We start from the raw sequence: 7,225 nt of genomic DNA on the forward strand, positions 1-7,225 counted from the left end.
ATCACTAGTTTAGTTTATAAAAGAAAAATATAAAAAAATGGAATTGAGTTTGTCTCATACGCTTCACCTTTTTAATATCTTTCATGAGTATGATGGAAAGGATAATTGTGCTCAAGTGATAGAAGAAGAAATCTATAAAATGTTTGGCACTAAATATTTGAATGATGAGCATGATTGCAATGTTGTTAGTACGAATTCTTTGAATATCCATAATACTAATGATGATTGCACTAGTTATGATGAAAATGCCTCCTATAAACATGTCAATTTTTGTGGAGTAGACTGGGTTTGCAAGTACACACCAAATAGGGAAGATAGATATTGCAAGAGGCATAAGTACTTAGAAACCAAATTGTTACAAGAAGAGCTAGATGAATGTGCTGAAAGATTCAATATTTTTCGTGCTCCTTGTGAACTTTGCAATGAACATGGTCATTTAAATCTCCAATGCTATTTGTTTCATGATCAAGTCGTGTCCAAATATTGTGATAATTTGATTACCCTTGAGCATCATAAAGAGCTTAGCCTTCTTTTGGGTTATGAAGAAATGAAATGCATAACTGAGGATATTCCAAAATTTGCCCTTGATAAAGTTCTTCGTTTTGATCTAGAGAATATTTATATGTATTGTGCAGTGAATTGCATTGAAAATCCTTATATTGCCAATTACATAAAGAAAAGAAAACAAATATAAGATGAAGAGAATACTAACGAAAGGGAAGAGACTTCCCAATATCCTCCTATTATTTCTTATGATGAATCAGGTAACGAGGAGGAGCCTCCTATTCAACCAATCTCATTAATAAGGGGCTCCAAAAAGAGAATTGAACCCACGCATGATGTGGTGAAGAAGAAGAAAAGAAAAAGGAAGAGAGGTAAAAAGATATCTCTCCCAAATAATGTTGCTCCTATTACTATTGTGCCTCATGAAAATATAATTGTGGAAGATAATGATACTTCTTATGATCTTGAAAATCTTTTTGGCACTTGCTTGGAAGAATATAATAATTGCTATACTATTGGTGCTATCCATGCTATTAATGATCAGAGTGATTATGCTTATGATATGTAACATCCCAAATTTCCAATTTGGAATGTTATACATTAGATCATCAATGCATATCATATTTTATTTTGCATTTTGGTTGATCCTAGAAATTCTACGCAACTCAATGACCCACGGGGAGAGTTGGGGATTTCGTTATTTTCATATTTGAGTTTTTCTCAAATTTTGAGGATAGGATCATTTGATCTTATTTATTTTGTCATCAATTATTTCTATTACAAAAATATGAGAGAGGGAATAAAATGACTTTCCCAAAATAAAGAAATATTGAGGATTTAATAATAAAATCAAACAAGATTTTATTTCAGAGTTTTTCGGTGTTTTATTTGAATTTAGAAAAAATGTGTGTTTTTCAAAATTTCATTTAGGTCCCAAATAAATGTTCACCTTGTGCAGCTTGATTTTAGAAGCCCGTGAAAATTTATTTCGGAATTTTTGGAGTCCGTTTAATATTTCTTTTTATGTTTCTTCCGACCGGAATAATTAAAAAAACGAACCGACCTACGGGCCGTGTCCGACTAGGACTCCGGCCTGAGGGGGCCTTTATAAGCCGAGGCCCAGCCCCGGGGAACCCTAGCCGCCCCAGCCCCAAGTCCCGCCGCCGCCTGCGCCCGCCGCCGCCCGCCACCACGCCACCCTGCGCCGCCGTCGCCGGACGCCGCCGTCGAGGTTCGTCGCCGCCTCGACTTCCGTGCCAACGTTTTTTTTAAAAGATCGATTTTCGTCAGTTTTTTTAGATTCAGTTTTGTTAAATAGATCGGTTTTCCGGTTTATTTAAATAGCGAGCGTTCGTCCGTTCGTTCGTTCTAGCGAGCGTTCGTCGTTTTTCTTTTTCTCGGATTAAATCCGCGATTTTTCTGATCGCGATTCCTGATCGATTTTCGTTTTAGTATAACTTTTCGCTCATTTATCGGAATCAGGAGATTCAAGCGCCTAGAGATTCGTCTCGAAACCCTCTATCCGTTTAACCAACTTAAACAAGATTTTGCTACTATAAAATTTGCCTTAGATCCAGATTACTAGAACGAAGTTGTTTTCTTTCGCCGTTTGATTTTTGTTGCTTCGTTCGATTTGATTCTTTTTGCCAACCGGAGTTCTTAAGTTGAACCTTCTGGTTAGATCTCTTATTTGAGTTTTACTTGTGCATTAGATGATTACTTATTGTATGCTTGTTTGTTTGTCTGTGATAGAATACCCGGAGTGTGCCGCCTGTTACTTCGAATCTTTAGGTTTCCCGGATCATCAGCAAGGCAAGTAACACTTTGATCATACCTTTCTACAACCCAGTTTTATTGCATTAGATCAATCCTCACACACTGCATGATTAGGATCTAATTAAATTGTGGGATGGGAAGTAGATGAGGTAGTACCTATTACCTGTTTATTATCAAACCTTTGGGAGTTACTTCTACGTTTGCTTATTATGCCATGCTATGCTAGTAGACGTGGATTGGGTGAGTGATATCCATGATAGATGTGAGTTTTGTTAATTAATGGTTTATATAAGGTGGCAACTTAAACACACATCTGGGTGGATTGAGTGTAGCGACCAGACCTCAAACAGTTTGATCTCTGTGCTCCGGTGTCATCCCTGGATCAGTAATGCTGACACCACACAGTACTCGAAGGATTTATAGCAGAGTTGCAATCACACACTTATTACATCGAGTGTCTCAAAAGAGAACTTATTACAATAAATATGGCTTAAGGCCATCTAATAACGATAATAGCGGAAGGCTTGGAAGATAGGTGAGTCCATCAACTCCAACGGCATCACTGAGTATAGAACCACGACCTAAAAACTCCTTAATCATCGTCTGAAAAATCTGCAACATTAACGTTGCAGCCCGAAAACGGGTCAGCACATGGAATATGCTGGCAAGGTAACACATAGAGAGTAATGGAATGCAACAACTATACTATATGCATATTTGGCTGGTGGAAAGCTCTTTGGTTACTGTTTTTGCGTAAAGCCAATTTTTCCCTACTTCAAAGGAATAAATTTAATTATTATCATGGTGGTTGTTAAACATTGAGAATGGTTGACAGCATTCTCAATCCCAATTAAGCATCATTAAACCCAGCAAAATTAACTTTAGAGTAACATGTTGAGATTCACATGATAATCCAAGTACTAGATACTCAAGATGTCCATAACCGGGGACATGGCTAACCATGATTAGTTTATTACACTCTGCAGAGGTTTGCGCACTTTTCCCCACAAGACTCGATCGCCTCCGTTTGGTTTCTCGCACTACAGGGTGTTTGAGAAGACGGATGACCGAGACATAGTCTTTCAGAAGCGCTAGCACCTTACGATCGGGTAGACCGTACCACCTACATCCCCTACATCTGCTAGTCTACCACTGTAAGAGTTCGCACAACTTAGTCAACTATGACAGAGCCCATAATGGCTTGTGGCTGCACACGGAAGTTTCTAGTATGAATAATCTCATGATCCCTTTGAGCCTGGGTGGCGGTCCAAAAGAAAAACAGGCAAGTCCTGGAGACCAGGTGCCTCAATCCACCCAGATGTGTGTTTAAGTTGCCACCTTAGATAAACCATTAATTATCAATCTCACATCTGTCATGGATTTCACTCACCAAATCCACGTCTACTAGCATAGCATGGCATAATAAGCAAACGTAGAATGTAACTCCCAAAGGTTTGATAATAAACAGGTAATAGGTACTACCTCATCTACTCCCCATCCCACAATTTAATTAGATCCTATTCATGCAATGTGTGAGGATTGATCTAATGCAATAAAACTGGGTTGTAGAAAAAGGTATGATCAAAGTGTTACTTGCCTTGCTGATGATCCGCGAAACCTAGAGATTCAAAGTAACAGGCGGCGCACTCCGGGTATTCTATCACAGACAAACAAACAAGCATACAACAAGTACTCATCTAATGCACAGGTAAAACTCAAATAGAAGATCTAACCAGAAATTTCAACTTAAGAACCCTGGTTTGTAAAAAGATTCAAATCGAACGAAGCAAAAGAAATCAAACGGCGAAAGAAAACAACTTCGTTCTAGTAATCTGGATCTAAGTCAAATTCTACAGTAGCAAAAACTTGTTTAAGTTGATTATTCGGAAAAAGGGTTTCGAGACGAAACACCAGGCGCTTGAATCGCCTGATTCCGATAAACGAGCGAAAAGTTATACTAAAACGAAAATTGGATCAGAAATCGCGATCAGAAAATAACCGCGAAAAATCCGACAAAAAAGAAAAACGATGAACAATTTTTTTTAAAACGGCACAGAAAATGAGGCGGCGGCGAACCTCGGGTGGCGCGCTGCTCCGGCGAGTCAGCGGCGGGTCGGCGGCGGCGGCTGGCGGCGGCGGCGGCTGGCGGCTGGCGACGGCTAGGGTTAGGGCTGGCTCGGCTCGGGCCTCGGGCGCGCATTATAAAGGCCCCGGCCAGGCGGTGTCCTGGCCGAGTACGGCCCAAAGTCGGTTCCGCGTTAGGGTTCTTGAGTTGCTTAGGATTTTCTAGGATCAAAACCAAAAGCAAAATAAAATATGATATGCATGATGACCTAATGTATAACATTCCAAATTGAAAATTTGGGATGTTACATTGAGGCACCTGGGTATTCCAGGACTTGCCTGTTTTCTTTTGGACCGCCACCCAGGCTCAAAGGGATCATGAGACTATTCATACTAGAAACTTCTGTGTGCAGCCACAAGCTATTATGGGCTCTAGCATAGTTGACTAAGTCGTGTGAACTCTTACAGTGGTAGACTAGCAAATGTAGGGGATGTAGGTGGTACGGTCTACCCGATCGTAAGGTGCTAGCACTTCTGAAAGACTATGTCTCGGTCATCCGTCTTCTCAAACACCATGTAGTGCGAGAAACCAAACGGAGGCGATCGAGTCTTGTGGGGAAAAGTGTGGAAACCTCTGCAGAGTGTAATAAACTAATCATGATTAGCCGTGTCCCCGGTTATGGACATCTTGAGTATCTAGTACTTGGATTATCCTGTGAATCTCAACATGTTACTCAAAATTAATTTTGTTGGGTTATGTTTAATGATGATGCTTAATTGGGATTGAGAATGCTGTCAACCATTCTCAATGTTTAACAACTACCATGATAGTAATTAAATTTATTCCTTTGAAGTAGGGAAAAATTGGCTTTACGCAAAACTGTAACCATAGAGCTTTCCACCAGCCAAATTTGCATATAGTATAGCTGTTTCATTTCATTACTCTCTATGTGTTACATTGCCAGCATATTCCATGTGCTGACCCGTTTCGGGCTGCAACGTTAATGTTGCAGACTTTTCAGACGACGACTAAGGAGTTTTTAGGTCGTGGTTCTATACTCGGTGATGTCGTTGGAGTTGATGGACTCACTTATCTTCCAAACCTTCCGCTGTTATCGTTATTAGATGGCCTTAAGCCATATTTATTGTAATAAGTTCTCTTTTGAGACACTCGATGTAATAAGTGTGTGATTTCTACTCTGTTATAAATCCTCCGAGTACTGTATGGTGTCAGCATTACTGATCCAGGGATGACACCGGAGCATAGAGATCAGACCGTTTGAGGTCTGGTCGCTACAGAGATGGTATCATAGCACACGCTGACTGTAGGACACGACCACTAAGCTGAAAGACCTAGATCACTATCCACTCTCTTCTCTTTTGACCTCTCATCTTTTCTACTCTTAGGATGGCGAATGCAAGGAACAAGTTCACACAACCGGATGAAGATACACCCTTTGGACGACACTTGAAGGAAGTCACTAGATATCTGAACATAGGAGTACCAAGCTTCACGGGAACCTACAACGCCACTTTACCTGAAGAAGAGCGCTGGATGATTCAAGTTCAAGTTCCAGGAAGGACGTTCATGCCAGTCACTGAGCCCATAGAGTTTTCTTTTGATGCACCAACTTGGAGTCTAGGAAAGAGCATGGCAGCTCACATCGCCATGGGACGCATTGGAGAAGTCTACCGCAAGGATCTCAAGGATACTATCTACCAGATTTGTGGGTGCCGAGATGAACACTGGGGGATGATCAGCACCAGGAAGGATAGATCAATCGCAGCTTTTATCCAGGAGTTAAACCAGCACATTCGACGACAGGAGAACCAGATGTGCGCCGACATGATAGATCTGAAGAAGGCTAAGACTAGAATCAAGGAACTGGAGGAAGAACTCAAGGCTACATGTGAAGATTATGAAGAGGAAATTGAAGTATTGGTGGAGAAGAATGACGACCTGATCAAGAAGATTGGAATATTTATGGGAGGCCCTACGCCAGTAGATGAAGACGAAGAACCCAAGGAGATTAGCCCGGAAGACTACATCATCATCGACGGCACCGAGTCGGAACCAGATAGTAGCGATGATGACTATGTTGATGAAGCTGGAGCAGATATCATGGAGTCTGCAACCGAAGAATATTTCTAGTAGACCACCTTATCAGTAGTAGTAGTCCACCATGTAAATATAGTAGTCCGAGCACTTTTGCGATAGTTAGATCGATTGTATGCCCTTGTTTGATTGATTGAAATGAATTGTTTGCTTTTGCCTCATGTGCATATGGGTAGTGTTTTCTCTTTAGACCCCCTCTATTCTTATATCTCATCTTTTCTAAACCCCTCAGATGCCTCTGAGACGTGACCCCGGATTTGCCTTTCCACCGGAGCTCACCCAGTTGATCCAGCAGCAGAACACATTGATGCAGTTGCTAGTCCAGAATCAGAATCAGGGGAACAACAACAACAACCCACCACCACCACCACCTGTTGACCACTTAGCCCGTTTTCTTAGGCTGAATCCGCCGGTATTTTCTAGCAGCACCGAGCCGATAGTAGCAGATGATTGGCTCCACAAGACAGCTAGGGAGTTGACCACAGCAGGATGCACAGATGCGGAGAAGGTGAAGTTTGCCGCACATCAACTAGAAGGACCCGCAGCATCATGGTGGGAGAATTTCACAGCCACTTTCCCAGTTGATACTGTCACATGGGACCAGTTTCAGCAGGATTTTTGTACTGCCCATGTTTCAGCAGGAGCTATGGACATGAAGAAGCATGAGTTTCGCAACTTGCGGCAAGGAGGAAGGACAGTTGGCCAGTATGTGGAGGAATTTAGTAAGTTAGCACGTTATGCACCAGATGACGTCGCTACGGATGC

Source organism: Triticum dicoccoides, chromosome 3A (assembly GCF_002162155.2).
Source record: "Triticum dicoccoides isolate Atlit2015 ecotype Zavitan chromosome 3A, WEW_v2.0, whole genome shotgun sequence".
Classification (NCBI taxonomy): Eukaryota; Viridiplantae; Streptophyta; class Magnoliopsida; order Poales; family Poaceae; genus Triticum; species Triticum dicoccoides.